Source organism: Alexandromys fortis, unplaced genomic scaffold (assembly GCF_014885135.2).
Source record: "Alexandromys fortis isolate MF-2015 unplaced genomic scaffold, M_Fortis_MF-2015_v1.1 scaffold_84, whole genome shotgun sequence".
Classification (NCBI taxonomy): Eukaryota; Metazoa; Chordata; class Mammalia; order Rodentia; family Cricetidae; genus Alexandromys; species Alexandromys fortis.
In genome coordinates this window covers 2,182,109-2,203,759 of record NW_026068017.1, presented here as the reverse complement: position 1 = coordinate 2,203,759, position 21,651 = coordinate 2,182,109, and the positions used below count along the sequence as shown (strand labels likewise).

Genomic DNA, 21,651 nt, shown 5'->3' with positions numbered 1-21,651 from the left:
CTTTCATATCATCCATGTGTGTGATTTCTATGGATTTGGCAGTAGCACCAGCTTTTGATCAGAGGTTCACCCCTTGCCATGGGAAGGGACTGCTGGAAGCTTTTGAACTGCTGGACTCTTGAGTTCAAGCTATTTGTCCCGAGTCTGCTGATTTCTGAGACGTCCTGTAACGCCTCTGTGTTCTGTCATTCACCTTCCTGGGATTACCTCTTTGAATATCACCTGAGCAACCAGGCTTCACCCCACATCTCCAGAACCCCAGTGGGATGAGGTTGTGTGTGTTTGTGTGAAGCTAAGGGTTTAGGGAGGTGTGGGCAAGTTTCCTTTGAGACCAATCCATGTGCAGGAATCCCTTTGTCAGCCCTGAATCTAAGCTGCCTTACTGGTGTGTCTCATCTATGAGCTCCAGGCTCCAATGCACTTACCACCTCAGCATATCCACACACAGAGCAGATCAGCTACAGTGCTGTGGGAGTCCAGACCTTCTAGCTGATGTGCCAGGAGTCAAAGCCAAACGCACCGTGACCTTGAACTTCTGTTGGAGATTGCACCTGTTTTCATTCCCACACTGGCTACTTGGCTTTGCAAAAACTACAGCATGTGTGAGAGGTTGGTGACAGAGAGAGGCATGGACCCAGGGAAGGAACTGACTGGGCAATCCAAGGAAGCAAGCAGAGGAAGGTGGTGTGATCCTGGGTGAGAGAATAGGCTCCGGGGATGAGGGGAGCATATGAAGCTAGACAGGGATTCCTCTCGGAAGCTGTAACTTTGTGCCCTGACTGCAGTGTGGGCTCTGCCTGGCCACAGCCAAGGGCTGAACCAGAACAGTCATTCAGGCGCTCACCTCTAGAGGGATCTGGTCACTCAATGCCTCTCTGACATCCTGGGGGTCTGAACCACTCCTGTTGCAGAGGAAGTCATTGTTCTTAGCTAGCAGATGGTTTGTGTCTGCTGCGGAAGGATTCCCAGTCCTGTATGCAATTCCCCTAGGATTCTACTGATGCTCCCAAGTGCTGCTGGGAAATTCTCAGATAGTTCTCAAAATAAAATTAATCCTGATAACATTTCTTTTTAGAAATGAGAAGTGCCAGACAGATTTGGGTGGATAAATGTTGGTTACAGAAGGGAGTCATGAAAATGAAGGCAGAGCCTCATCCCTCTGTTCCTGTAGGAGCAGAGAGACCCTCCACAGAAGCTGGATCACCACACCAATCTGTCAGGACCTGCAGGTGCCATCACTACACTTATGGGGGTTGTTCCAAACCCTAGTGTGGGATATTTTGTGTTGTAACAAATAAAGCTTGCCTGAAGATCAGAGTGTGGAGCTAGCTACACTAGTTAGCCATAGAAGCCAGGCAGTGGTGGCACACACCTTTAATCCCAGCACTCAGGAAGCAGGTGGAACTCTGTGAGTTCAAGGCCACCCTGGGCTACACTAGATTAAATCAGTCTAAAAGAGAAACAGAGCCAAGTACAGGTGGCTCACACCTTTAATCCCAGCATTATGGAGGTGGAGACAGAAGTGATATGATTGGTCAGAGAGAGGAATATAAGGTGGGAGGAGACAGGCTCAAGATTCAGTCTGAGGTTTCATAGAGACAGACAGGATCAGAGTATTCAGTAGAGGTAAGAACTAGTGGCTGGCTGCTCTGCCTTTCAGATCTTTCAGCATTTATCCCTATGTGTGACTCGGGGCTTTTATTTTTATTTATTTATTTTATTTATTTATTATGTATACAATATTCTGTCTGCGTGTATGCCTACAGGCCAGAAGAGGGCACGAGACCTCATTACAGATGGTTGTGAGCCACCATGTGGTTGCTGGGAATTGAACTCAGGACCTTTGGAAGAGCAGGCAATGCTCTTAACCTCTGAGCCATCTCTCCAGCCCCACTCGGGGCTTTTATTATTAAGACCAATTAGAACTTGTGCTACACTAGGCTCCTTAGAGATGGTGCTGGTCTTTGCTGCTGCTGAGAGATACGCTTCACAGACCAGGAACCCCACAGCCTGGGACATCTGAGTCAACACCCTCACCTCCCTCCCTCCCAGCTTTCTGCTGCCTCCTGTCTTCTGCGTGAGGTTAATAGAACCTACTCTACCCTCTCTGCCTTTCTCTTGAGTTCTCTTCCCAGGTCCTCCCTTCCCACACCGTAGCTTTCTCTAGCCTCCACATCACCCCTTTTCCCTTCTTCTGCTTTTCTAAACCCTTTGTCTTCCTTTCTCCCCTGCCCCATCACATTTTAGAAAACACTGTCTGGCAGGCCAAATCTCAGCAATCCTTCAGAAATCCCATCCCTCACCCCCCCATCGTTTTGCTTCTTTCTTGATTGAGACACTTGTTATTTTCACTATTCCTCTCTCTCACATGACCCCGTGTCCTCCTCTTCACTTCCATCCTCAGGGCACAGTGGAGTAGGGCAGAGTCGCCCACATCCTGGCAGCCAGGAACTAGAGGCGAGCTCTGGACGAGCTGGGGTTCTTCTCTCCCTCTTCACCTCCTTAGACGCACAGCGTGTGGGACGGTGTCTTCCATGCTAGGGGTGGTTCTTCCCTTCATGGTTCAACACCTCTGACCCAGGTGTGTGCTTTGCCGATGGTCCAGGAGATGCTCGGTCCAATCAGTCGTCGCTGAAAATTAATCAGTGTGAGTGTCATGCTGTCAGGGTTCCGGGACGGTGCCTGTTTGTCAGAGCATCACCAGGATGCACTTTACACACTGTGTTAAAGCTGTGGGCACGATGGAAGAGCATTAAATCAGCGTACTGTAGAACAAACAACTGAAGTTCGACTATTAGACACTTGGAAAAGGAAGTTTCGATGTAAAATTTTGCATTTTTTAAACTTTGGAACCCTTCTGGACTTAAAACAGTCCTTACGAGTCAGTAAAAAATAGTTCCATAAGCCCTTCAACCAACATTTAAGATTTTTTAAACGTTAATGTCAGACATGAGCAAGTGCCATTTTAGGAACAGCAGTTAACATTCATGCAGTACTATTATCTAAACCATAGACCTTTCCAGAATTTCCTGCTGGTCCCATTAATGCCTTTCCTGTGGCCGAGAGTCCAGTACAGGATCCTGGGTGACATTTCATTGTCAAACCCCTTGGTTTCCTTTAATTAGCCTTGGTTTGTGTTATGTGCCCTAACCCTTTAAGAGAGTATTGCTTTACTAGTCAGTTTCCTGACACTACGATAAAACACCTGAGGTAATTAACTTATAAAGAGGAAAGGTTTGTTTGGGCTCATCGTTTGGGAACTCCCAGTCTATGGTTGACAGGCCCCATTGCTTTGGATCTATGTGGAGGCAGCCTGTCTTGGTGGGAGCATATAGCAGGAGTTACTTACCTCATGAGCCAAGAAGCAAAGGAGAAAAAAAGGTAAGGATTGGTGCCCTTTCAAAGGCACACCCGTGTTATATAAGACAAGGTCTCACTATGTGGCTCAAGCTGGATTTGAACTTGCACTCCTTCTGCCCCTGCCTCCTGAGATCTTGGATTACAGGTTTATGCAGTGGGCAGCTGACTAGCCTGTCTTCCAAGCTGTGTTAGTCTGATCTTTTTTCACAATTAATTCAAATTACGCATTTTGGGCACAAATACCACTGAAAAAGTGACATTATGCCCCCTTTAGCACTTCTTACGGGAGGCACATGAGATAAGCTGTCCTTTGGGGACATTAATCAATGGTATGCCATGGCCACCGAGTCCCTCCACTCTGATGTGACTAGTTTCCCCCTAACACTACCTAGAGCCCGTGGGAGGAGGCAGATGTTCTATGTGCACCCCAGGCTTGCAGGCTCATTTCGGCTCCATAGGTGAATCATATCTGTGGAGTTATTCACAAGGCCTTTGACATCTCCTGTTCTGTTTCTAAGGAAAATCTTTCCTTTCCTTCCATTTATTAATGCATTTCTTACATAGGTGGAGTAGCCTTTATCTGAAATGCTTGGAGGTAGAATGTTGGGGTTTGATTTCCCTAAGGTGTGGAAATATTTGTGCTATAAATAATGAGAGATCCCGAAGCCAAGCCTATTCATCTAATTTGTTTGTATTTCATTCACATCTTATAGGTACCACTTAGTGGTGATTGCCCATGATGTCTTGGTGCCCTGTGTGACAAATCACGTGGTGTTAGTTGTGAATGCTCCATTTGTGGTCATCAAGGCTAGTGCTCACAGTATTTCAGAGTTTAGGCATTTAGGATTTTAGATATTCAAATTAGGGATGCTCCATTTATGGAAGAGCAATGATGCTATTTCTTTTTAAGTTTATGAGCAGTGGTTCTCAACCTGTGGGTCGTGACTCCTTGGGGCTACTTAAGACCCTCAGAAAGCACAGATATTTATGTTATGATTCACATAAATAGCAAACTGCTATGAAGTAGCAATGAAAATAATTTTATGGTTGGGGTCGTCACAACGTGAGAAACGGTATTAAAGGGTCGAAACATTTGGAAGGTTGAGAACCACTGGTCTATGATTTATAATTATTATGCACACAGCATCAATGCCCAACCCCTGGTCCTACACCAAAGAGCTTGCTTGTTGCTTGCGGCAGACCTAGTGGTTCCCTTCCCAACATTCCATCATCCTTTACTTGCAGGTAAAGTGATGATGTGCAACAGTTGTGTTGATTTAGGGTACCAGTTCCCTTACTGAAGCCAAGAGTTGATTCTGGGGTTGTTTTTACACGATAAGCTTCCTGACCTAACCCTTGTTATAGTGCCACATTTGGCTAACCTGGGCTTAATCCAGTCTTTGTAGGGTTTTCCCTTAGGCAAAGTCATTGGTTTAATATGGCCTGTTATTCAAATTGGGTCATTGAGCTGTGATCAGGTTTAGGAGAAGGGAGGCTCCTGCCTGGCCTGAGAGATCTATAAAGGCCGGCTGGACATTCTTCCTTAGGTGGTGGGATGGAGAATGCCTACTTGGAACTGTTGCAGACATTTTGACACCATAAGGGAGACCTGAGGCTGAAGAAGTTGAGGAGATTAAATAAAAGCCCTAGGTGTCTCTAATAGTATGAACAACAATTTCAAATAACCCTGGAACTTGACCTGAGGAACTTTCAAGTTCACGCTCTGATAAATCCTTGCAGTTTTGGGCAATTTGAACAGTCTTTTGACTTTTAGGATAGAGATAGGATCCATGACTGCAGAGTTCCAAGTGACTTCAGCTCCTCCTGCCTCTGACTCCTGAGAGTCAGCATTACAAGAGTGTGCCACCATTCCCTACAGTGGCCAGTTGGATTTGTCTCAGTCTCATCACAGGGACACCAGAGGCACATGCCCAGCCAGCTGTGCTAGTACAGACCTAACTTGTACATGTGGGAACCTTGGAATTGGACTCTGATAGTATTCAAATCCCTTCAACACACCTCAGGAGTTTGACCTTGGACAAGCTTCCTGAAGACAGGGAACAAATGAATCAGTCCCTTCCTTTCAGGGATCCTCTGAATGCAGTAACCCATACAACAGCTAGCATACAGTAGGATCTCGGGCAATTTTGTTGATGTTTGCTACCGCCCCTGCCCCATCATCTTAGGCCATGTTTCCCTGTGCATTGGGCCTTAAAGGAGACTCTGACCCTCCAGATGTCAGCATCTCAAATTTAGAACCCCGGTGATTTCCTGAGAGGAAAACAATTCCCAGTCACCAGAGGAGATGAACAGCTCAGCCATTTGCTAAAGCAAATATTAGTTCAGCACTGTCCTGGGGGAGGGCGAGCGGCTGGAGGAGCTGTTTGTGTTCTGCATCTCTGCAGGAGCTGATGGAGCTTCAGAGGAGGGAGAGTCGTTCTTAGACGGTTCTCCCCACTGTCTCCTATTCCTTCTGGGCCCACATCCCCTCTGCTCCTGTGTATCTTTAGGCTCCTGCTTTAGCTGCAGGATCACCCACACCTTGGGGCATAGCTGGCCTCCTTTGGTCTTAGCCAAATCCAATGGCTTAGAGATGGATTTCCCCAATCAGACGGGCTGTTAATTCAGGTAAACTCTTAGAGTGGCAGGATGGGAGCTGAACCCGTATGTGTAGGTGTTTAGGGTACACTAGTCTAGGGTTTGTGAGCCTCCATACTACCAAAATTAAAAAAAAAATTTTAAGTTTATTTCATGTGCATGTGTGTGCCTGTGTGTATTCAGTGTTTATCATGGATGTGCAGGTGCCTTCCAAGGGCAGAAGAGAACGTTGGATTCGCTGGGACTGGAGTTACAGGTGTTTGTGATCTACATGTTATGGCTGCTGGGAACCAAACCTGGGTCCTCTGCAAGAGCAACGAGCGCTATTAACCGCTGAGCCCTCTCTCCAGGCCTGCTCTCAACATCTTGACTGATAATTTTCTGTAGTGAACGATTGTCACATGCCGTAAGCAGCTGGCCATGTTCTTCGTCTTGCTTCCACTAGACTTCAGGAATATACCCTTTCCCCAGCTGTGATGGACAAAAATGACAACTGAAATTGCTCAGTGTTTCCCAAACCAACAACAATACAGACCCACAAATACCAGTTGAGAGCCAGTATTTTAGTAGGAGGTAGAGAAGACTGTTGGGTACTTGGCAGGTTAACTTAACCAGAGCCTCAGTTTTCATACTCAGAAAGTGGAGACCACAGTAAAATGGGAGAGCACAGGTCATGGTCTTGCTCTCCGCCGTCTCTAGCAGCAACACAGGGCCTGGGGCAGAGCTGGTGCCAGAGGTTTGTTGCTGCTCTGGGAGGTGACTCAGCTGCCACTACAACTCTTGACAAAATCCCTTTATGTCTGAGGGCCATCTCTCTTCAGTCTGGGTTTTACATTCTCATCTTCTGCTCAAGGCTGCCTTCCCTTCCTTCCCCAAGAGTCCATGAAAAAATGTTCTGTAATCTCTGCTCCTGCCTGGGACCTCTCTCGCCAGTCTGGAGACAGTTTGGAGATACTCCCCACTCTCCATATTGCTAATGTGGTCCACCCAGAGCCACTTCTGGGCCAGGACTCTGGACATGCTGAGTGCCTATAGACAGAGTGGAGATGCCTTGGGCTCACTGAAAGAGTAAGTCCATTCCTTCTGACATGATCAGCTCCATCCACACATGAGGTTCTAGGGATGGATTGCTAATCATACATCACCCTCCTGGGTGGCTTGCTACTGCTTCTGAATTCTATTGATTGGTTCAGGAAGCATTGTGTCCCCTCAATTAGTTCTATTAATGGAGGGAGGACATCTTATTAATAGGTGTCTAAACATGTACCATGTCTCACAGAGAATCTGGAGGAATGGGACAGTGTTTCCTTGATGGGGCTGACAGCTAAGCAGGGGAGACAAAGGAATACAACATGGCTGAAAGAACCAGAGCCTAAGCCTGTAACAAGAGGTGAAGTGAAGGCAGGGGAGTCTTTACCTCCAGTCAGTCCTGACTTGGGGTTCACCCTCGATGACTTGGATTGTTCCTATTGGCTCACTCTGTCTCCCTGCCTTTATCTTCCTTTAATCAGCCTCTGCAGGAACAGCAGGGCAGCTTTTCTGGAATGTTCACACTATTGCATCACAGCATAGCTAGGACTTTATTAAGGCTTATCATGGCATTATCTGTAATCATGAAACACTGAGAACCGTAGGGAAATGGTAAAATAATGGTGGTGCGTAGGGGGACACACATCCAGCATCATTAAAACTCACATTTGGAAGGGCAATTTAGAGACACAAGAAAATGCTTGCAACCCAATGAAATACCGATTCAAATTATTTGACTACACACTCACACACACACACACACACACACACACACACACATATGTAACAAAGGTTGTTCTAGTTCACAAGATGTGGGTGGTTTTAAACTTTATGACATCAGAAACTGTCTTTGCTTTTCATTTCCAAGTTTAGCAGAGTACGTCGCATATAAAAGGTAGTCACTACAAGGCTTGTTAAGTGAAATTGATTATTTAAAAAATATTTTCCAAATTTTTCCCACAAACATTATTATGTTTAGCACTCTGTCAGAAGGAGATGCTGAAACACATACCCGAGTTGTGTACCTGGTAGGAGTGATCTCAGGTAGAGTGGAGGAAGGGAGATGGAGTAGAGCGGGGGGGGGGGGCAAACCAAGTGTGATACCTCGAGAGTTTCCAAGTGGCAACAGCCGTGTCCTCCTGGGAGCTCCAGGAGACCCCATAGAACACTCTTAAATTTGTCAACAGAGGGATGAGGAGGCCTAGTACTTGCCTTACAGCTCCTCCTACATGTCTGAGGGCAGCACAAGGGCATCGAGTCCTCAGAAGCTACAGAAGACAAAGCCATGGGCAGGAGGGATCAAGAGGGTACAAGGGTGCGCACAACCTCTGACACCAAGGAAGTTCCCTGGAGTTTGAGTTACAGGAAATCGTGAGCTACCTGACATAGGTGTTGGGATCTGAACTAAGATCCTCTGCAAGAGTATGACAGGCTTGTAACCACTAAGCCATATCTCCAGGTGCATTCTCATTAAAAAAAAATAAAATAAAAAATAAGAACAAAACATTGAGTTTCATAAATGCTTCCTATATACTTTTGGTTGTGTGTGCATTTACTGGAGCATGTTAGACTGACGAGGAATCACACCCTTAAAAAAATTACCTCTCTCTCTCAGTGGCAAGCACTTACCAGTTGCTCCTCAGTTAGAGGTGGGATTTTCTGTCCTCTTCCTGTCTTCATGCTGGGCTTTTGTCTGGTTTGATCCGGCACCAGTCTTGTGCATGCTGTCAAAAACATCTGTGTGGGTGTGGAACTGTCCCATTGTACCCACATGTCGTTTTTTTAGAGTTGCCCACCATCTCTCTTACAATCTTTCATCGTCTTATCCACAGTGATCCTTGGACTCTGTGGGAGGAGGTAGATATAGGAGGTAGGGTACGGCATAGACGTTCCATTCAGGGCTGTGCTCTCTGAAGTCATTTATTCGCTTCCCCTTGATCAGTGTGAGTCTCTGTGTACATCACCATCTACTGAAAGAAGAAGCTCCTCTGATGAGGTTGGAGGGATACATTAATCTATGGACATAGTGAGAAGTCTGGTATGAGTTTTATCTTGTGGACTGGCTCTTAAACCCACAAGAAAGTGATTAGTTACTCCCACAACATTTGTGCCACTTTTGCACCAGTGGACATGCTTCGCCAGGCCAGTTATCACTGTAGCTCACACGTTCACAACTGAGTAAGTTTAATGATGACTTTCCTCCTCTGGTAGCAGGCATGGCACCTTTTAGCACTATCAAAGTCAATTAGTAGGAATGAAGCTTTCAGGTCAGTAATTTCTTTATGTTCTGTAACTCAGGTACTAGGTGTCTGCAGCAGTAATGTTTTACCATTTATGTTAGTTAGGAGTCTGCACTGGCTGGGTTTGTGTGCCAACTTGATACGAGCTAGAGTCTTCAGAGAAGAAGAAACTTCAGCTGAGGGAATGCCTCCACGGGGTCCAGCTGTAAGGCATTGTCTCAATTAGTGATCAGTGCCAGAGGGACGGGCCATGGTATGTGGTGCCATACCTGGGCTACTGGCTCTGGGTTCTGTAAGAAGGTGGACTGAGCAAGCCAGGGAAAGCAAGCCAGTAAGCAGCTCCCCTGCCCCATGGTCTCTGCATCAGCTTCTGCCTCCAGGATCCTGCTCTGTTTGAATTCCTGAGCTGACTCTTTCTGGTGATGAACAACCATGTAGAAGTTTAAGGTAAATTAATACTTTCCTCCCCAACTTGCTTTTTGGTCATAGTGTTTCATTGCAGCAATAGAAACCCTAACTAAGACAATATCTCTAAAGGAACAGAATGCATAGGATGATTACAAACTCGATTTATTAGAATGGCTAGCAGGTTGTGGTCCAGGTAGTCCAACAATGTCTATGACAGGAATACCAAGAATCTCATAATTGCTTAGTCCACAAGGGTGGCAGAGTTGTGCAGAATCACAAGTTGTCCTACTATAGAATAACTCTACATAGACTCTTTTAGCATTCAGATATGCTCATGTTTCAGGAAGATTCTACAGCAGCAGTTTAAATATGACTTTACCAGAAGGCCTTTAGCGGTAGCTACCCCTCCTTTACTCCCCCAACCCCACTCCATTTAACCCTTCCTGCTCTATTATCCCCCTTTCCCCTTTCTATCACTGTATTCTACCTTCCCTCCCTTGGCAGACTCCAATGTCCATGGCTTATTACTAATTTCCTGACCTCTATGGTTATTCCAAATGAGACACACAGATTTGAAGATTCAAATGCAGCACTAATGAGTGAGAAAAAATGTGATATTTGTCTTTCTCTGAGCAATATCCCATTGGATAAATGTATCATTTTTTATAATATATTCACTCACTGACAGACATCTAGTCTGTTTCCATCTCTTGACAATTGTGCATGGAGCAGCAATGAACTTGAATTAGAAGGAGTCTCTGCAGGTAGGGGAGCGTCTTTGATTTTCCCCAACAGCGGAAGATCTATGTCTAGCTTTGTGAGGAACATCCACACTCATTCCCAAAGTGGCTGCACTAGCGTGCACTCCCACCAGCGACAAACAAGTGTCCATTTCCCTCCACACCCAGGACAGACTTTTCCATCATTTTTTTTAAATCCTAGTCATTCTGACTTGGGATAAGATGAAAACTCAAAATATTTTTACTTTGCATTTCTCTGATTGCTAAGGATACTGAACAATTTTAAAGAAATATTTCTCTGCTATTTATATCTCATTTTTTTGAGAACCCTCCATTTAGTTCCATGGCCTATTTTCCCATCGCGTTTTTGTTTTCTTGATGTTTAGTTTTCTTTGAGCTCTTTGTATATTTTAGATACTCACCCTCTGTTTAAAGTGTAGCTGGCAAAGCCTTTTCCTATTCTGTAATCCACCTCTTCTCTTGAAGGACAGTGTGCTTTGCTCTAAGGAAGTTTTAGGTTTATGTGGTTGCATTTGTTAGTTGGTGGGCTTCATGCCAAATGGTCAAGAAGCTTACCATGAGACCTGACACCCTGAACCCGATAGAGGACAAAGTGGGATTTGGTTAAACTTACAGGCACAAGAAAGGGCTTTCTGAGCAGTACCCTAGCAGAGCTCAAGTTTTTATTTGTGCAAAGCTCCTCCATCCTCATTATGAATAGATGCCTAGAATCTTGAAGTTAGCCCCATTTGATGAAATTACAGGCTGACTTAAGCCAAAACTGGGTCATGTCCTCTGTCACACATAGAGGCAGTACATGCCACCTGGGGACACTGGGAACTCTCTATATAGTCATACACCTCTACATTCTTTGGCTTTAGTGAGTGACTTCACCTCTCTCACCTTTATTTCTTCATTTGTAGCTGGGGCTGATAACAGTGCTTCTCTCATTCAGCCTGAGAATTGCCAGTAACTTTGAATGCAGGAACTAACCACACACCCGGCAGGTAACAACCTTTCCATACATGTTAACTGCTTTTAAAATAATGGCACCGCTGTTGTTTACTGTTACCAGAGAGCAAAAGCCAGCCTCCTGGCAAAAGACCTCCGCTCTCAGGGCTATTGCTGAGCTCTGATTGCTAAAGTCAATATATTTCCAAATCAAAACAAACCTAGGAACATCTTTAATCCCATCCGGATGCAGAAACATCTGCCTGCAAACACACCTGGAAACTGGCACACCTGACAACTCTGTCCCAGTCTGAAGCTTTGGTGGCTGCAGGAGGGGGTTCAGGACATGGTTCACAGAACAATGTGAGCTAAGGTTCCAGGGGCTCTGTTGCAGAGCCTTCCCAGTTTGCAAAAAGAAAAAAAAAGTCTCATCCCTGTAGGCTCTTTGTCCCAGGCAAGCAGGATGGCCAGTCACCCTGCAGGGCTGCTTCATGGGTGTTGTAGCCTGCTCACTTCCAGGCTGGAACGCCCTAGACGGAGCCACCAGGAAACATGGGTTGAAAGCACTGGAGCAGGGTCAACTCTACTCATAGTTCTTTGTCCACTTTGGGTACCAAGGGCTTGTTCCTTAGAAGATCACCCTGGGGTGGCATCAGAAGAACCTGTCACTCATGCTGACGCTTTGACATGATCCAGTGGATGCTCTGACAGGATTCACAGCGCCATGTTGGAGGGCAATGGACTGTGTCACTTGTTAGTGGGATCTACACAACACACCCTGCCCTCTACTGTTCTCTGGCCATGACTCCTAGGGAGACACAGCGTGTTCTGGGGACAGCACAGCTCACGAGCAGGTAAAGCCTCTATCAAAAGTTCCTGAAGAGGCACCTTTGCACAGTCCGGGGCTGATTATGATCCATAATCAGAGAAAAGAAGTAAAGAAGGCGAGAGACACAAAAGACTGCTTTGTGCCATGAGAGGGAGGCAGGGAACTCAGTCTGAGCCTGGATCCCTGATGGAGACTCAGCTTGACTCTTGATTCTCTAATGGAGACTGAGTTTGGGTCCCTCACCCCAGGCTGGGACTCACCTCTCACAGACCACAGACTGAACACTGATTCAGATCTGATCTTTGACTCTTGTCAACTCTTGTCAAAGACTGAGAACTTAGCTACAGCCTGACCCTTGATGTTTCACCCTAGGCAGCTACTGAGAGCTGGCCATAGCTTTTGCCTGCATGTCTTCTTCTTCCAAGAACAGATAATGCAGTTCTGTGCTCAGGCACCAGCTCGGCCACTCTCCAAGGTGTCTGTCAATTTCCCAATTACTAGTAAATTGCTAACACTCGAAGCAACTCGCTCTGCATATTAATATGGCCAAGCGCACACTCCTGAGGTAACCTGGACCACTGTATGCCCGCCAGTGTTATTTGCTCTGCAGAACCAGGTAATTTCCTTGCTGGACTTCAGTGGGATGTTGAAAAGCAGTGTCAGCTTCTTTTGCTCTTAATTAGGGCTGGGCTTCCTTCAGTAAATCACCCATCATTATCAATGAACTTGTAATTTTATGTTCCAGAATTATAGACTGATGATTAAAGAGAAAGCCGGGAGGCCGAGGAGCAGGTGCGAGCTCTGGAGACCTGGAAATTCTTTTAATCTCCCTAATTCATTCCACAGTGACCTTTACTATAGTTTCCCCGAGACACCCTGAATTGTAACATCATCTTCTTCTTCTCCCCTTGACCAGCAGCATGTGTGGCAACGGCTGGTCCCCTGGCTTGTGGGGAACATTGTGGTGGCTTGTCTGGGAAATGGGGGTTTGTTTAAAGAAGCACAAGGGTTTGGTGAGTTCTCTTCTCTCTTAGGGTTCTCGTCCTTGTTCTATGATGGCATCAGACCCCACTCCTGGGGAATAGCTCAAGAGGCTATTTTCAAATCATGCTGGGATAATTGATGCCTGGGCAATACCAGGCTCCTGACCCCTTGCATATTACACACATCTAATGGTTCATCCGCATCAGTAACTGTTTCTCCTGGGCACATGAATGCAGGCTCTTCTTTCAGTATAGTGGTAAGGGAAGTACCTCTTTCTACTTCCAAGTGCGTCTTAAGGCTCAACCCCTACAGTGGCTATGAATAGGCAGTGACCTGTATGGTTCCAGTGATTCTCTGCCCTGTGGGAACTATAGGAGAAGGGAGGAGCTCTTAGCTGGCTGGTGGGCCAGAGAGGGCAAGAGTGCAGCAGCCAGTGTTCAGTCTCACACCTAGATGCAATGGCCACACACTGAGTGAGTTACAAATGGGCACTAGATGCTCACCATGTACCTGGAAGACACACAAGGGTCATCAAAAAAACTCAAGACTTTACATTTTAATACACTGTGTTACAGAAGGCCATTTTCATGCAAATGTGTAATATATTTTGAGTGCATTCCTGCTCCTCCTCCCCACATCCTCCCATTAATCCCCTTTGTCCCCCTAGACAATTTGGCTCTTTCCATTATCCATACATATGTGATTTTATGAATCCATAAAATCTAGGACCCTCGGATGAGGGAAAACATCGTATTTCTATTTTGAGACTGATTTCACTTATTTCAAGTTGCATCAAATATTCTTGAAAAAGTAAAAAAAAAAAAGAATTTCTGATAGAAAAATCTCTGACTCTACTGAATTCATCACCAGAGAGCGAGCTTCCTTCCTTCTTCCTTCTTCCTTCTTCCTTCTTCCTTCTTCCTTCTTCCTTCTTCCTTCTTCCTTCTTCCTTCCTTCCTTCCTTCCTTCTCTTCTTCCCTCCCTCCCTCCCTCCCTCTCTCTCTCTCTCCCTCCCTCTTTCCCTCCCTCTCTCCCTCCCTCCCTTCCTCCCAGGGTGTGTGTATGGATTGAGGCCAGAGTAGGCCATTGCACTCCCGGAGCTGAAGTTAAAGGCAGTTGTGAGCTTTTGGAAGTGGGTGCTAGGAACTGAACTCAAATGCTCTGCAAGAGCTTTATGTGTTCTTAAACCCTGAGTCATCTCTCCAGCTCCCAGAGAGCTTTCCAGATGGAGGCGGCTGGCTTGACCAAATCTGGAACAGAGAGTGCCTCATCCCACCGGACTCCTAGTTAGGAGCCTCAGTTGAGCAGAAGCAGGGTCCACTCAACTCAAGCAGTAGGTGCAGCCATCCCATCCTCGCTCAGCTCTCTAGCACTCCCTGCTGGTAACTGAAGTCCTGTGTAGTCTAGCCTCTATGTTGTCACCCTCTCCCCTGGGGATGGCATGATACAGAGACCACAACAGTGAGAGTAGACTTTGGAGATCTGTGTGTCCCTCTAGTTGAGCCAGTAACCAAATGACTCAAGACAAGCGACATAACCAAGTAGGAACTTTCATTGTCCGTTATCATTCTGTTTCCCTCCCCTGGGGTCTTGAGGGCAACCCAAGACCTAGGAGAGGTCTGTGGGGAGGGCTCCAGGGCAGCTCAGTTCTTCCAAGTCATCGTCTGTATCAAGGACACAACGAGCATGGAGGTGTGAAGCTTGTTGCAGTGCCTTTCTCTAAAACGTTGTAGCCGGTGACTGGGAACTCTGGACATAACTTGGGGTGCATTATAAGTCAGGGAATGGCCCTTCTTCTCCTGAGCACCCCATCACTTCTGGAAGAATGCTATCCTTTGGATAGCAAGGTCATAACACATTTAAAACAGCAGCATCCTACTGCAGCCCACACTGGTTTTAGACTTAACTGTTAAGCAAATTGAGGCATTGACCTGTCTTATCTCTGATGCACACAGCTAAAACACAAAAAAACTTCCAGACCCACTTTTGGTCCCTGACTGTCTCTGTATTATAGGATGAAGCTGCTGCCTGTCTAAGGACAGGTGGAGGGTAGACCCCTTAGCCTCAGTCCGTATCCTCTCGTCTGGGGCTCAGCCTTTATTCCACTGCAGATTCAGCTCCTGCAAAGTGTTCAGAATCAGTCCCGGGCCCAGGAAGCAGGAATCTAAAAGTGCCCCACCCCATCCTGCTAGTGGATGCACAATCGGAGGCTCATTGCAGGTACACTTGAGACTTGTGCAAGGTTCCCATCGGGGTCTTTTGCCACGCCGTGTTCCCTGTGGCTGTGGCCCCTTCTCAGGGCCCCATCTTCAGTCTGAAGTCAGCATCCAGTTCTTTTAAAGCTCCAGGCCTTTTAAGTTTGGTCTGATCTCAAATTCTTTGCATGTTTTGGTTCCTCTGGGTACCTGGAAGCTGCTTGTCACATGATCTTAGTCTATTTCTGTTTTGATCTTCCCTCATTGTGCTCTGCTGAGTGAAGGCACAGTTAGCAGCACAGAGCAGATACTGGGCAAGACGTAACTGCCTGCCTGAATAAATGGTGGTGTGTATGTGAAATGACAAAGCCGTGGTGGATCAGATACATAGATGATGCAGATGCTGATATATGGGGTTCATCTGGACAATGATCAGCTTCCCTTGCACCCCAGAGACCCCCCTCTCTGTACTCCAGTGTCCTCCATCATCACCTCTTTGTCCTAGGCGACTGCCCACCTGCCTGGTCTCTCTATTCAGATGTCTGGGTTTCTAGGGCTTTCCAGTCTTGATTCTAGTGTATCTTATGCCAATTCCTTCATGGTCACAGTCAAAGTCAGGAAGGGGCATGTATGGCTTAGGACTTTATTGAGGTATGCAGAGGGAGGCACGCTGAACTGTCAGATCGGTCAAGCCAGCACCCACACGGCGGCCTTCATTCTGCTCTCCAGGGGACAGGCTCTGAGCTTCTGAAAGCCTGACTTCCTTTTTACGAACCTCTAATCAGAACTGCACTGTGACTGGCAGAGTTTCTGGAAGTCAAGAGGCGAAAAGCAAATGGAAGGAGCCAGCTGAGGTAGAGATTACGCCCAACACCGCATGCCGAGATGGAGCTAATTAAAGCGGGTTCTTAAAGCTCAGCCCTGGGAAGGGCCCTGGTGGAAACAGACAGCTCTGGGATGGATGCTGGAATGTGCTGCGGTGATGGGACATACCACAGCCTTCTGAACACCCAGTGAAGAGGCACAAGGATCCCACTCGTGACCTCAGCAGCTGGATCTCCCACCATCTCCCATCCTGTGCCTCCTTTATTTTTATTTTCTCTTATTGGAGTAAAAATTTAAAGCCCATGACTTGAGGGCATCTCATACTCTCCCACTGTGTGTAGCCATTGCCCACCACCTCTATTGACTTCCAAGACATTTTTCATTTTCATCTTTCTCATTACTCCTTCCCTAATCTTCCTGTCCTTGGAGACTTTGTGTTCTGGGCATTTCATGTGGACAGGATCACATGATGTGGTATTAGGACTTCTTGTTTTCACTGACCATAATGTTTGCATGGTTCATTCATGTTTCTTTTAAACTGCAGCCTTACATCATTCATTTTATGGTCAAATAATATTTTATTCCATGGGTGCATGGGCGCATAGATTTTGTTCATCCATTCATCAATCCACAAACATTGGGTGCCTCTAGTCTCTGCTAATATGGACAGTGTTGGGGATGGCTACTCTTTGAAGCCTCATGTTTATCTCTCCTTGGTGCCAACCAAAGAGAACTACTGGGTCATACAGTGAATACTCACCTCCCGAGGATTCATCTGGAGCCAGGTCCTTGGTCCTCTGGACCCGTTGGTCCTACTGGGTCATACTGTGAATACTCACCTCCCAAGGGTTCATCTGGAGCTAGGTCCTTGGTCCTCTGGCCCCGTTGGTCCTGTCTTCTCTCATGCGTGCTTCTCCTTTCAGCTATCAGGCCTGTCCTTCCATCTTCCTTTCACCAGTTTTACCCACTTTTCTGACAGAAGATGCTGCCCCCTCTTCTGGGCCCTGTGGATGCTGATGCTATGACTCTGTGAAGGTATTGTAGCCCCCTATCTGTTTTCTCTCTCCTCCAGTCCAGCTGACTGTTATTTGATCATGGGGATAGAATCTGGCTTGTGTCTGCTTCCTTTATCCTAGGTTAGTGTTTCCAGTTGTTCCCATGGAGAATGAATGAATGGAGGATCCTTGCGTGGGGCGTGAAGTTTCCATCTCTGGGCCCTTTCCAGGAGACGGTGGCTGAGCTATGAGGATGGGAAGTGTACCCACAAGAGCTGCCTTGGCTCCTGAGCAGCCCGAGCATTTGTTTTCCTTCTTCTCAGTGTGCACTAGCCGCTGTCAGCTCCAGGCTGCCATTGTCACGCTTCGTTAGAACTGCTTTGTTGCTATGCGCAGCGGTAGTCACCGTTGCTAGGTTGGCTTTTGTTTCATATATGTGTGTATATATATCAGCATTCCCCCCCTGGCAAATAATCAGCGTCCAATTAATTCTGAATTTTTCATTGTTTGCTCCAGCTGTCAGGCTCCTCGCAAGAGCAAGGAGCGACTGTTACAGTGTTTTCCTTATAACGAACTGAGAGAGTCAGCAGGTCACTCCTGACTCTGGGGCATGAGAAAGGAAAAGCGGGACAGTGAGGGAGACACAAAGAAACAGAGACAGGGAGAAGGATAAGAGGAAGACAGAGAACGCCAGGGCAGAAACAAACATTGAAAGACAAGAAGACTTAGACACAGAGTCACAGCCATAGAAAGACACACACAATACACAGAAGCATCCATGCAACCGCCATACACTCAAACACCCCCACAACACACTCAACTGTTTCCACACTCAAACAGTCACACAACATACTCAACTCTTTACACACTCAAACATCCCCCACAACACACTCAACTGTTTGCACACTCAAACACCCGCACAACACACTCAACCCCTTACACATTCAAACACCTCCCACAACACACTCGACTCCTTACACACTCAAACACCTCCCACAACACACTCGACTCCTTACACACTCAAACACCCCTCACAACACACTCAACCCTCACCCACAATATATGAAGCCCTCTATTCAAGCACCCCCACATGCCAGTACTAAAAACAGACAGAGTTTTGTAGAGACACAAAAGGAAGTGAATGTGACTGGGACAGGGAGACAGAGAGAGACACAAAGAGGAGGTGACAAACACTGAATGACTGAAGGACACCCATGAAAGTCCGTGTATTGGCGACTCTGTGCCAGCATAACAGACCCACGCTCCTGAGGCCCGCACTGGGGCTACAGTAGAAACCCCGCTGTCTTAACCCCTTCGCCACTTGCAGCTTCTCTCTGCCACAGCATCCAGGAGTGTTCTTGGGAACACTCGGGTAGGAAACGGAGGCCCGAGCACACAGTTAGCATACAGCGTGAGTGGGTTCTGAGCCAGGTTCTGAGCCTCCCATAGTAACCTTCTCCCGGGAAGACCTGCTCCTCAATGTCAATTCTGTCACTTGGGCCCTCATCCCCTCTGCCAGCTCCATCAGGTTGAAGTGAAGGTTCTAGGTCCCCACACAGATCCTCCTCTCCAAGCCCACAGCGCTCACGCTCGGTCAAGCTCCCCAGCCCAGCTACCACAGGAATACTTATGATTTCGCTGCCCTTTACTTCTCTAGGGGACAGATCCCCATTCTTTGGAAGATTTTTACTGTGTCGAGGTGTAAGTCAGCTTTAGGTAAAGCTGGAGGCCAAGAGCTCATGGCTGTCTTGTCTCGCTGTGGTGAAGCTGTACTGAGTTAAATGGAGGGGACAAGGGCATTTAAAGCCCATATCATAAGATACCCTTTCCACTTCCAGGACAGCTGTGACTGGGTGGGGCACTGTGGGTGCCAACGATGGGGGAGACAGATTGCTTCTTGCTCCATAACTCTGGCCCAGGCTAACCTGGTATTGCCATCATCATCCAGCAACAGAAGCTGCACACACAGCTGGCTGACGAGTGATGTATCTTCCTTACAGATGGTTCTGTTAGCCTTCTTCCCTAGGAAGGCAACTATTTTATTTATTTACGTTTTTGCCATTGCTGAATCTTTAGGATCTGGTATACAGTAGGTACCCAATACATGCTTGTTGCATGAATGATTGCAAAACTCTATCTACCATAATCCTCAGATCTTAATTTCCAGAATATTCTTTCCTGGCACTGGTAGGGAGAGACATTTTGCACAAGTCTGACGACCACCACTGTGTCTTTGGAGGACACTACAGAAGGTGCAGTGGTCTTTGAGCTGTAATATTTGATCTGGGTTCTGGAAAGATGGCCCTGGCAGCTGCATGGAGGACAGATGGGGGCAGAGATGCTGGAGCCGGAGGCCATAGCTGTAAGGAGTGGGTGTTGCTACCCAACACTCCGTGTCATTGCACAGAGACCTGCAAAAGAGCTGTCAGAACGGAAAAACACTGCAAACTTTCACAGCACTGTCAAGTTCACAAACTTTCTGCTTCTTCTTTTTATTTTTAAATTTCAGCTAAATAGCTTGCTTGCTTGGCTGTTTTTTTTCCCCCAAATTCCCAGGGCACCCCTGAAGTCGGTCAATATGGCATTATTGTCAGTTGGGGAACAGTAAACTTTTGAAAAACACCTTTTGCATTCTAGATTTATGGCAAGTGTTTGAACTTGGTGAGTCTTGAGCAGCACTTGGAAACACATTGTTTTGATTTTCCCAATAACTTCCTGAGGATCATTGGAAATGAGAATTCAAGAGCCCAGATGGATTTTTCCCACAGGCCAAATGCTTGTCGAGATGCATGATTTATTTGAGCCTTTCAACAAAGGATTATGGAGCAGGTAAATGTGCCCATTCAGCTCTCCTGAGAAGGCTTGGTCCTGAGGACGTTGGGTCCACTCACACCCCAATACTAAAGTATGAGCAAGAGCCACACCCTGCACACAGTTGCCCTTGGGAGGCTCCAGGGTCCTCCACACCTTGGACAGAGCTATTTCTACTTCCATTGTCCACTGCTCCCCAATGGATGGAGCTAAACCAAACCATGTGACCTTCAAGCAACCTTCAAACCATGGACTTTTTTTTTTTTTGGATTTGATGCTTAGCAGTCAGTGCCTTGAATTAATTCAAACCTTTCTTGTCTGTGTCCCAGCGCTGGCTCCTGGGGACTCAGTGTAGGTGGCACATCAGCCATTTTTCTTGTTGTTATGACAACAGACTTGACAGAATCAACTTCAGGGTAAAGGGGTTTATTTTTGGCTCATGGTTTTGGAGGGATTCCAGTCCATGACAGCGAACATAGGCTGTTGACATCTCAACAGGCCAGCAAGGGTGGGGACCAGGGACAGGCACATCTTTCAAAACCCTTCTGACCGTGTGACCTGCTTCCACCAGCCAAGTTCCAGGGAACAAGGGTTCAAAAATGTGAGCCCATAGGAGACTTTAGTTGATCTGCTGAAGTAGAGCTGTCCATGGTAAGGTCTGGGCTGGTATAGGGGAATGGAGATCAACTTGCTCTCTCCCTCCTGTGGAGTTGGCTTTTTCCTTTTGTTTCTTGTTTGTTTGTTTTTTAATTTTTTTGGTTTTTTGTTTGTTTGTTTTTGCTTTTTGCTGTTTTTTTGTTGTTGTTGTTGTTCTTTGGGAGCCAACCACTCAGCTCCCAGATAAATACACAAAGACTTGTTCTTACTTCTGAATGGCCAGCCTTAGCTTGGCTTGTTTCTAGCCAGATTTTCTAATTTAAATTATCCCATTTTTTAAATTATCCCATTTTTATTTAACTACATTTTGCCTCTGGACTTTTTACATTTCTTTATTCTCTATATCTTTCTTTCCTTCTTACTCTGTGGCTGGATGGCTGGCCCTGGTGTCCTCCTCTCCTCCTTTGCTCGCTCCTCTCTCTCAAGCCTAGATTTCTTTTATTTATTCTCTCTTTCTGCCAGCCCTGCCTATCTTTTCTCTGCCCAGCTATTGGCCAGTTAGCTCTTTATCAGACCAGCCAGGTGTTTTAGGCAGACAAAGTAACATAGCTTTACAGAATTAAGCAAATGCAACATGAAAACATGCAACACAATTTTGCATTATTGAACAAACATTCCACAGCATAAATGAATGCAACATGTCTTAAACTAATATTCCACAATACTCCCGTCCTTTCCAAGGAAGGCTTGGGCTGGCACCTTCAAGGGCATAATGGTGCCTATGACTCTGGCCAGAGCCTCTACTTACTGAAAGAATGGCTATGTCCCAAGCTCTCGCTTGGATATTCACTGTCATCCCAAGGAAGCTGTTGTGATACCTTGTGTGGCAGAAAGAAATCCTATCCTCCCTGCTGGCCTTTCACCTGCACCCTGTTCTTGACACTTGGTTATAAGACCCTGCCCTGGGATTTTGCCTGTACTGTGTGCCTTCCAATCTCATTTAGATACACCCACATAGTCCCACCCTATGCGTGTGTGAAGATGCAGCTTTGAGGAGCTTACACCATACTTTCCAGGACCCGCTCCCTG

The 21,651-nt window shown here is 46.5% G+C and overlaps 1 long non-coding RNA gene across 2 annotated transcripts; it reads right to left on the bottom strand.

The window, feature by feature from the left end:
• Positions 1–1,751: 1,751 nt before the first annotated feature.
• LOC126513874 (uncharacterized) lies at positions 1,752–17,324 on the bottom strand. 2 transcript variants are annotated; one of them, XR_007595457.1, is made up of 3 exons: positions 16,920–17,324; positions 8,617–8,832; positions 1,752–2,730 (listed from the first exon to the last, which is right to left on the bottom strand). It is a non-coding gene; the product is annotated as an uncharacterized lncRNA (long non-coding RNA). The 2 variants fall into 2 exon arrangements; XR_007595456.1 differs by having other exon boundaries at positions 16,999–17,324.
• Positions 17,325–21,651: the final 4,327 nt, after the last annotated feature.